We start from the raw sequence: 10,917 nt of genomic DNA, 5'->3' as shown, positions 1-10,917 counted from the left end.
CCGAGTCGACTGATGGGAGGACCCGGAGGGGACGTCTGGCCTCTCAGTCCAGGCTCGTGGCCGACCAGGGCGATCCCTGAGTGCTCAAAACTGCAAAGGAAAAGTAGCGGTAGGCATGCTTGAACAAGGTTACCCCCAGCCAAGAAAAAAAGCCAAAAAAGCCGTCGACAAGGGGACCACCGTCAAGTCTCCAGAGGGACCCCCTCCCGTCCGCTGTGGCCACGAGCGGGTCGGGCATGGGTTGGGTCGGGGCGATGGACGGCCTTGATGCCCTTCCAAGTAATTTCTGTATTGCCAAAAATTTGGTCAATTGCAGTTGCCAGGCGCTCATGCACGATCCTGGTCGCCATGACACTGAATACGGAGATGGGGATCGAGAGCCGGCGTTCCTGCTGCACCTGCTTGCAGCTTCTGTAATCCATACTCCGTACCTATGCATGGGGCGACATTTCACACTGCATGCGCTGACTGAATCAAAAAAACAAAAAGCGAGAAGAAAAAGAAGGTGAGAAACAACAGAGTGTTGGTGCCTGCAGGTCGGCCCAAGGCCGTGAGAACCGATGCTTTTTTTTTTCTTCGGTACGCATGGACACTTTGCAGATGAAAACGAAGCTCTCCTTGCTACTCTACTCTCCCTGGGTAGGTAGGCACGTTACTTTAGCAAGTCCTGTGCCTTGAATCGGCTCCGGGCAAAGGGAAAACTACGCTCGAGTCACTGGACTGAAATACTCCGTAAGTTACGGACACGGCAATAATTAATTCGCCTTTCTGGTGTCTGCTTTACCCACAATAGAGCCAGCTTTCCCCTGATAATATCCCAAGCTCGCTGTTCGTTAACGAGTATAAAAATAAATGAATTAATAATATTAATAAAAATGATAATAATAATGCGAAAGACAAAGAAAAAAAAGAAAAAAGAAAAACTTTCCACACTCGGCCGTCGCCAAATTCTCTACGGATTACGGATTACCAGTGGGTTGAAATTCTCCAGGGTGTAATTCTATCAGTAGTCAGCACTGTCTGTTCTCTTTGCCTCTCCTCCTCCTCCTCCCTCCACACCACCACCTTCAGTCACTGTGCAGCCAGCTCTATCGCCCCTCCCCGGTACTACCCAAACACTTGTATCAAGTGGACTGATCGACTTGCCTTTCTTTCTCTTGACGCCCATTTTGTTGCATTGTCAATGCATCCCTCTACTCGTCTTGTTGACCCAGTCTCCCTCTGCCCAACGCCACTCTACTTTGCAAACGCATGGCAGGACGGCACAACGGATACCCTGGCAGCACATTAGAAGCAAAACACCAACTCTGACACGGCCCGTCCTGCATCTCACCTGCGACTTGCAGCTGCGCTCCAAGAGTGCATATATTGCCTCAGCTTGACTGGCATCATGCCACCACGGCTGTAGCCAATAAACGAATCTCGAGATGGTCCCCTTTACACGCGACGACACCCTCCAGATCCAGTTCTCGCCAACCGTTCCAAACATCACTTCCATACTACAACAAAGTAAATACGCGACACACTCATTGCTCGCTGTGGAGTCACCATCTCTCTCCCCTCTACCGAGACCTCACAAGACACACCAGCACGGTGATCGCGCTGTCAAAGGCAAGAGTCAAGACGCAATCTTCCTTAATAGAGGGCCAAGAGGCGCAATCACCGTTTAATGTCCAACGAGTCCTCCCTCAGACATATCAAAGGCAACGTGACCAACCGTCTAAATACTGGACTCGCTCCACACGGTCACAAGGCAAGAAAAGCAACAGCCTTTCTACTCAGGCCAGATTAGCATCGAGGTCTTGGACGCGTGCCTCACAACCTCGCCAGCAACGGTCAAGCAAGCAAGACACCAGCCCTGTGCTCCACCATAATAAGTTCGCCGGTCGCTAGTAGTCTGCACGAGCGTCGAGTACAAGCTCTCAAGTTAGACATCAGACCGGCTTCATGCATGCGCCGGCTTCATGGTCAAACCGTATCTCTATCACTTTCAATGCCGAAATATCCTATTCATCGCTCGACAGTAAGCGATTTGAAATTGTCGAGGCCAAGAACTCTGCCGCGATCCGCAGTGCTTGCGCAAAGCCTATGACATGCAAGGCGGGTCCTCTTCGGTCAATGACTTCAGCGCCGCCAACATTGACACCCAAAGGATCAGAGAACGGGTTCATATTAGCGCAACTGTGATGTTTGTTTTCCCTTGATATCAGCAGTGGCGTTATTGTCTCCTTTGCGTTTGCGTACACACCAATCCTTACTCTTTCCAGGTGGCGGCGCACCTTCGACCATGCTGCTGGCAGCACGAGGCCAAGCAAAAGAAAGTCGACTCCAATCTTAAGGTAACGATTCAGACAGAGCATTGCCAAGCTAGCCACATATATGGTTAGATGAGCCAAGGCCCGGGTACTTGACAGGTCGCCCTTGATAGTGGACACCATTTCGCCAGTCCTCTCGCCACAATAACGTCGTCGCAGAGATATCACGTATCATGTCGCTGCCCTTTGTGCACCAACGCACTGTTCTTGTGATGTCGAAGCCATGCATGCGCCTACTATTAGTGGGATTAGTCCCAACGGTGGACCCCTCGAGAAAAAGGGAGTCCAGCTCACACTAACTAGTCTTACATTTGGGGCCAAAACATGGAACTAGTGCAAGACACAAAGGTGCGCCTCTCTGCATGCGCCTTGTTTTTGCCAAAGCAATGCGTCGCGAATTCTTCTTCTTCTTTTTGTTCATGCAACGCTTCGACGGCGGATGTTGGTCGCGACACTCTCAAGCATCAATGCTCTGGTCTGCCTCCAATGCATCCCTCGTCTCAGGATGTCGTCTTATCTTCTCCCTGGAGAACCCCTTCATGGAACCCTGGTTTCTTGGGAAATCACAGGTCTGGTTGATCGTCTACTGCAACTTGCAATCACATAGTCACAGCCATGCTTGTCCCAAATTCACCGTGCTGCCAGCCAAAGTGGATCATGTCTCGTACCTGAGAATGCTGGCTGGCAGATGAGGCTGCAAACCGCTTTGTTGGTTGATGGTTTGCGCTTACCAGTGTGCGGCTCGGCTTGCTCAATTTGGCCAAACAGCCGTGCAACCATACCCCTGCTCCAAGCAGACCTGGCATCTCCTTCACATTGCCAATGCTCAGGACGCGAGACGGCAGATATGACAGCATATAAAAACAGAACCTCTGTAGCAGCAGTCGCATTGATCAGACGAGGGATTGCTGTAGAACCTCAGACACGCCACAAGATGTCTGAAAATCAGCCACACTATATCGGCATGGCATGCCCGTCTCAGCTTCCCTTCGAGACGATTCGCCAAGGCCTTGTTTCCAACGAATAATTGTCATGCTTCCGGATTCCGTTGCGGTAATCGTGACGGCTCACTCCATTGGTGTCATGCCTCATCATGCATGGTGCAACAGCCTAGAGGGCGATTGGACGCAAAAGCAGCCATGCCCTTTTGTTGGATTACCAGTATTGGGTAGTAAACAACTGCTAGCCACGGTGCGGCATCGCTCGGCCGGGGCTCTATCGGCAGCGCCTTCCGTCACACTTCCATTTACTGGTCAGCGCCGACTGGGTAGGCTTGGTGAGGTCAATGCGGCCCAGGACGGCCAGCATGGCTATCACCACATTACTTTTGATTGAACTCGGACGGCTACGGGGAAAGAGTAACGATATCACTGTTCTACGCCAGGTACGAGAGAATATTCTCGTTTTTCACTATACGTGCAGTATATCGAAATAAAAATCTGCAATGCAAGGTGCGCAGTTTCTCAGCCCTCACGCGTCGCACCTCGGTTCACACGCACCACCTCGGTAAACATCAAATCAGGCCACTCTTTGCTCACCTTTGCTTGCATGATTGCTCGGGGCTCTACCAGAAGAGCCGGGATATCTCAACTTCAAGGTTGCTAATTGTCAGTTAAGACCACATTTTGATGCACCTCAAACGAGTCTATGGCCCAACCGGCCGTCTTCGATAATAAAACGTCATTATTTGATCGGTTCCCTCAACATGTGCATCGACAGCTGCAGCACTGTCGCGCTATATCACAAGGATCAGCTAGTTATGGGTTTCAATCTCACGACATCCCATACGGTCTCACTGGTCCAGAGCGGTTATGCTGTATGATGAATACGCTCCGCGTCGCAACGATGGCTCCAGAAATAAACTCCATCTGTGCGTGAATAAGAGCCATTACACTCACATATTGTGCCACTTTAGCTCTGCTGTTGTCTCCGACTGCCGGGCCCAACCTTTTATTTTTCGTACCCGCATCCTCGATTGATCACGTTATGCATCCACGCTGTTTACAGTCCAGGGTCTTTGCCGCTTCTTTGACACAAGTGGGGAGATGAGGTTGGAAAACCATATCAATCGAGGTTAGCAGCCTTGTGAAAGCACAGTAGTTGTGCAGCGAGGCAATGCAACCGACAGAAATCTCAGGTCCGTTGTTTTCTACCTTGGCCTCTTTGCTTCTGTTGCCCTTGGGGGCTGTTGTCACATTCAAGGCCCATCGCATGGAGACGCGCCGGCAACGGCCCTTGGCCCAGTGCCCACGCACATCTTGGCGTCCACAGTCAATGGTTCCGAGTGTGCTTTTTTCCCATCCCAAATGCCTCGACCTCTTCTGCTTCGTCGGGACGAGTTAGAGCCGATACAACAAAAAGAAAGTACCGCGTGCACGAGAAGAGACAATGGCAATATTCAGAGCAAAATATTGGTTTTGCTAATGCAAGCCCAAATGTGGCGTACTTTTGGGGTGTAACTAGCACGGAGCAGACAGCAACGGCTCACTTCCGGGGCACGGCCTGAGCTAGGCCCGGTCCCCGCGTGGATGTGATGGAGAAATGTCGCCAATGAAATCCAAAGGCTTGTGGAGGATTTTCTGGGAACTTGTCCTGGAAAGGCCCTGTTGCGACAAGGCGCGGCACTGGGGAACCAAAAGGCTGGCTCGTCTTTTCGCACATCCCGGAGTGGACATTGGGCCCCCACAAGTTCTAGCCCAGGCGCCGGGCTGGTGATATCCTTGTCATCGCTGTTTTGGCTGCGGGCGCGAGGGCATGCTAGACATGGCTAATACACTGTCAATGCATCAATGGCAGACGCAAAAAGCAAAATTTCTGGCTGCTCAGGAGAACACACTTTTGTTGGCAGCGATTCCATGCGGTGAAGCATGGAGCCGCAATGACGCTCAGTTTCATGTGTGACTTGAGAACCGCCAATCTCAACCAATGCCCCGAATGCGAGCGGTATCGCTCTCTTATTGACCCAGGATACTTCCATTACGCTGCAACAAGTGTTCAACCCTGTCGCAAAGCGGTCTGGTTGTCTAATTTCTTCCTGGCCTGGGCAAGGGTTCGACACGGCCGAGTTGAGCACAGGCATGGCCGGGCGAATTGATGCCAGCAACATATTGTTCAAAAAGATTTTGCAGCAGACAAACAAACCCGTGGATTTCGGCCTAGTTATCTGTCTTACCCTTTCCGCCGAAAAGAAGGGGCAAAAGTGGCCATGCCAGGAAGCCAGTCTTTCCGCGGAGAGGAACAACTCGGCGGAGCAAACTGATTGAGCCAGGTGAAGATGTATGATTAGACAGCGGCTTATTCGTGGCGTCGGTAAATTACCCCAGTCGTTTACTTAGTGTGCTTTGTTGAAGTCTAACAGCCGATGCAGATTCCCAGACTCCGTCCGCTGCCAACAATTTGTACAGACATTTCCCAAACTGATGTTCAGCTTGGTGATTGCAGCATGTAAGCGTTGCCGTCCTCGACTCGCCTGTCTTGATTCCGAGACAGGAACATGTAGATTGTTCACAAAAGACAAAAATCTCTCAATCAGCCTACGCTACTGCACAAGTCAGACTCTTAGCGTTACATGGCGCGGCCCAGCTCTTTGGGTCCTCTTGGACGGCCTATTGTTCTGTTCCGTTGCTCTTTTCATTAGCAGCCAAGCTTGAACACTACGTTTGTGAAGAGGGCGGAATTCTATGGCAAAGAGAAGGGGCCGAACAATAGGTGGCCTGTCGCGCGGGACGGCTGGCGGACACGACGAGATTTGAGAACCAGCGGGAACTGATTCGGGAAGAATTGCGGGTGCCGTTAGGTGCCGTTATTGAGAATAGCAGATTCAAAAAAGGCCTCACTATATATCTCGACATGGTTATCATGAGTATCGCAGCTGAAGTGATCTTATATTCCTCACTTGATCTGTACACTTGGCGGCTTCTGGAGCACTTTCATCCTAGCACCCAGGTAGCATCTAGATCTCCCATAACTTGGAAAATACAACAATAGATAGTAAACATAGTATATTTCTTGGTCGAATTTCGACATCAAGATCAGTTCATAGCTGTTGGGGGTGTTCTTTCATCGCTATGAAACTCATCAGCTACACAAGCAGTCTTTTTGGTCACTCACTTGCCTTTTGGCATGACCAAACTGTTTCTGTCAATCGCGTGTCGCAATCTCGGAATTGCTGAGAACTCAAACAGTCTTACAGTACATGTTTGACGTGGTATTAGCCTGCGCGTGCACAGGCCAGCTGTTGAGTTCATCACGGCTGCTTTGGTTCATTGTTTAGGTACGCCCCCTCCTCACTAATCCGGCAATCGAGCCGTGTGCACCAAGACAAGAAAAAAAAAAAGGAAACGGCCGAAGCAAACATGAGGAATGGAGGGAGAAAATTCCTAATAAGCGAGCTAAATAATGGTGCCGCTAAAGAAGTAGCATGGGCCCTTGGCAGGCACGCAGGCCAGGGACCTGGCGGCCGGCCGATCTCGAACCGAGCAACAAGAGGGGAGGGGGGGGGTTGTCTAGTATGCACGCGTGCAAGTGGTGAGCTGAGCTGCAACGATATGCACGCACAATCGACGTCAGCACCTCATCATGATCAATCAAGGGGGCGCAGCAGCTTCTGGACCTATCATTAAGCAATTCCGTAGTGCAGAGAGTGTTGATTGGACTTGCCGTGTCGCATCCGGCGCTGCTTTCGGAGGTGTCTGTGCTCTGTCCGGGCCGCATCAGGGGAAGTGTGATTGACGAGATTCAGCGCTTCCTTGGTCCCGAAAACAGATGTATATCTTCTTTGACCTATGAACTGTTTGATTCAAATGCTGTCGTTTCTATGAAAACAGTAACTGCTGGGGGCGTGGGGATGTGATGTTGCATTGCAGTGCAGTCGCTGCTCTGCCTTTCTGCACTGCAGCTTCGGCGTCCACCGATGCCGATTTGCATGCATGAGGCTATATATCATCGGCAATTATTATCTGGAATAGCGTACGGAGTACATGCATTGACTCTGATGACTCGGCAATTCGTCACCTTCCCCCTTGGAGGATCCACGGCGCGAATGATGACTCCTTGTCCAATATGCACAGTAATTACGTCAGGTTACCTCAATGTCTCTGCATCACGGCAGAATAATGCAAAGCAAGTAATTCACATGTGTGGTAGAGTCCGATGATGAAAATGAACAACAGTGGCAGTGGCTATCTCTTTGTGCTCGTGGAATCACATCAAGTCCTTCGCAGCAACAGAGACGCACATGGTTTGACAGCCGCGCATTCCAGTAGCTATAGAAGCAAGATGCTGATCATGTCCACTATACATCTTGTAGATGGATGAGAAGTACGTTTGGTCATTGCGCCGTCGTGCCATCATGATAAGGTATTTCAAATAGAGGCTTGCCGTGCTCGGTTTGTGCAACTGTTGGCGCTGGTGACTCTTGTTGAATAGAAGACAGTGAGATTTAAATAGAAGAAACCTTTCAGCAATCTGTGGCGCTTTCTTTGCATGAGATGCTTGTTTCAATAGCCTGTTAGCTTTACTGATATCAAGGGATTTCGAGCATGCATTGTTCGTTGCTGCTGCGGCTCCTATTATTGTACATACAATTCTCGTCATACACAGCTTTTTGCATCCACCTTTGCGCCTAGGGCGCTGCTTGAATACCCATACGCCTTTTCGATAGATTGAGTGACATGCAGCTCCTCCACCTCTGCTATTCGCATCCCTGTGTCAATCACTGCAGGTGACGAAAGAAGTGGGAGTCCAAGACTATTCGGATTCCTCAACTGTTTTCGGTCTACTATTTTAATCAGACAACGGCAAGTTGCCTAGTTCAACGCTTCTTTTGAAAGAGCATCACATCTGATATTTGCCGAAGAATTGGATTCCAACAGAAACCTCGTTTTTGTCTCGGATAGTTAGGTGTCTCACTTGGCAGCATGCTTGGTACTAAAAATGAGCAGTCCAATCAAAAACTACCGTGACACTGTGTGATTTCTCTGCCCTCTCTCTTCAAGAATGGCAATGTCTAGCGTGTGTTTGGCAGTTGAGTCTTTGTCTGGATTGACGAGATGACGAGACGCGCCAGAGGGCGCGCAAGCTGCCAAGCGTATCTCGTAAATAATGGCCATTGGCAAAAATGATGATAGCCCCCACGCATTTCAAACGGCGCCTGTCCCGTTTCTCGAAATATTACTGCTCCAAAAAAAGCGGCTTCGCCGGCAAGGACGGGAGGATTTCATCCGATGCTCGAGTCATTCGAGACAGAATAACTAATGATCATCTTGTCACTTTACCCAAAAAAAAAAAAAAATTATGTGCAGAGGTTCCCACGCAGATGTTGATGACAAAGGACGATGATTTGATAAAGGTTTCGCCAAAAACAGGAATCGCACAGGGGCATCCTGCTCTGTGCTCTGCGCTGTCGATCGCATCGGATGTTTTCTCTTCCACGCAAACAAAAAAAAAAAAAAACGTCTCAATTAGTACCTGAATATGTTCGCATGGTGGTCACGGCGCCCTTGTGACGTCTCAGGCCCGCTGATCATGTATCTATTTCCTGTTATTACTCGGTACGGATTATAAATTCAAGTGATAAATGCAGATAGTGGCCTTTCGTCAACGTTCCTCGATTTTAACGTCGCCTCCTGATCTCTCCCTTCTTCTGAGAAACCCTGCTGGAGACTGCATCACTATCCCGTGGTAAGAAGGCCTTTTTTCACCTTGCATGTGATTGCAGAGCAAGCCCCTGCAAACTCAGTTTAATGTCCTGAATCCAGGTTTGTCGCCACCGCCACCTTTCCATCATCTTTCCAAGCCAGGTTGCCAGGAACTCATAGCTCGCATCTCCCGGCTCAGAGTCCGCCATCCGCGTGTGGGGAGCAATTAATCCGTCGCAGCAACCGTGCGCAAGTGACCCCCTTGCAACTGCTTGCATCCCCTGTCATTGAAGCCTTGCCAGTATGCCATACCGCGTCGGCGTGGTGTTCCACGCCGTTTGAACCTGATCAATATTTGCATGTAAGGTCTTTCTTTGGCAGTTTGAATAGTTGCGCTGTCATGGCTGCGATTTACTGGCTTCAGGCGAAGACACAACCTTTGCTGCATATTTCCTATGTTGATGACTGACGGTTGATGAGGTAAACACTCGATTCTCAATCTTAAAGATGTCTGAAGAAGTTGCTAGCCAAGCATATGGGGCAAGAGCTTGTGAAATGTCCGTGCAACCCTAGTTCTTCATGAACAGAGAGAGCCTGGGCGGACACGGCTGTCGTTCGCCTTGCAGACAAGCATCGTGGCAAACCTAATTTGTGAAAGTCAATACTCCGTTTCCTTGTAGAATATTCGACTAACTATCGAGGGGCATAAAACTTGTGTCGATCCTGGAGTGTGAAGCGTCCGTGCGCGCGTAGTCGACTTTTGTAATCAACTAACAAACTAGTTTACAACAATTACTTTGTATATCTCTGACATCTTTGCTCAAAAGTCGCAAGTTCTTGGGGGGAAAAGGAGCCCCTGTTCTCAATCATTATTACTGGTACAACTCCTTTTGTCTAAATTTGCGAAGCCCCTCCTCGTCACCGCCTCGTTTCCTCCACTTCTTGCCTCTCCCAGTCTTTGCAAAGGTTGATCACGAATCAAACTTGCGTTCGCTATCACTTATCATCTTGTGCCGTGGTTGAAGGCGGCCCGCTGCCCGGGCTGGCCCGACAAAGCCGCCCAGGGGAAACACGGACGCAAGCCTTGCGCTCATGCAGCCGCGTTGGTCTGATAGGCGTAATCCGTACAATTTGGCAGGATAAGAGATGGTCTTGTGTTATTCTCGTATTCTCTCGTCTGCTGGCAAGCCAACGGTGCAGTCGTCCACTGCTGATCAAAGCTAGGGCACGCTTGCCTCGCCCCTCTGTGGCTTACTGGCCCTCTGCGGGCGGCAGGCATAGTTGTGGAGAGAACATTTACTTCGTAATCAAGACTCGGTGTTGAGGAGATGCTGCTATCCTGCTGCTAACCGACGAAGGGCTCACCAACAGGTAAATAGTGAATGCCACCGGTCGTGCGTAATAGACAGCCCAGCAGCAATGACCTACAACAACAAGAGAACATGGTCGCTAGAGCTTAAATGCTGCTGCTTGAATACAATCAATTTGATCACTGTCGATCATATCACTGGAGCATCCATACTGTAGGGTAGATCAGGGTTGACTTCAGCCAGCCATGTTCATATGAAAACTTCGACCCGCAAACTCTATCAGGATCACGACGCCAAATAAACATGCCCTTGCCATCTTTAGTATGACCTATGGTACCTAACAACGCTGCCGATACCGTAGAGTGCGGCTTCTTAGTTCATCTAAAATGGGTTCGGGCACTCATTGACCGCTTGACCGAATGTACTATTACGCATGACCGGTGACAGGTCTAGACGGGATTCATATGTTCGCTAACTCAGATCAGGGTTCCAGTGGTAGCTTCCATCGGCCTCATCTTGAGGATTTGTGACCATACTAATAAAAATTACCGTAGCTGTTCCAAAGTGAGCATTTCAAAGCCGTACATTCCATACATGGAAAAACGAATGATGGATGGCACTACAGTCCACAGTGCGATTGAAATCAACTGGCAG

Source organism: Beauveria bassiana (assembly GCF_000280675.1).
Source record: "Beauveria bassiana ARSEF 2860 unplaced genomic scaffold BBA_S00002, whole genome shotgun sequence".
In the NCBI taxonomy this organism is placed as follows: domain Eukaryota; kingdom Fungi; phylum Ascomycota; class Sordariomycetes; order Hypocreales; family Cordycipitaceae; genus Beauveria; species Beauveria bassiana.
The sequence above is the reverse complement of the archived record's forward strand: the minus strand, read 5'-3'. Positions refer to the sequence as shown.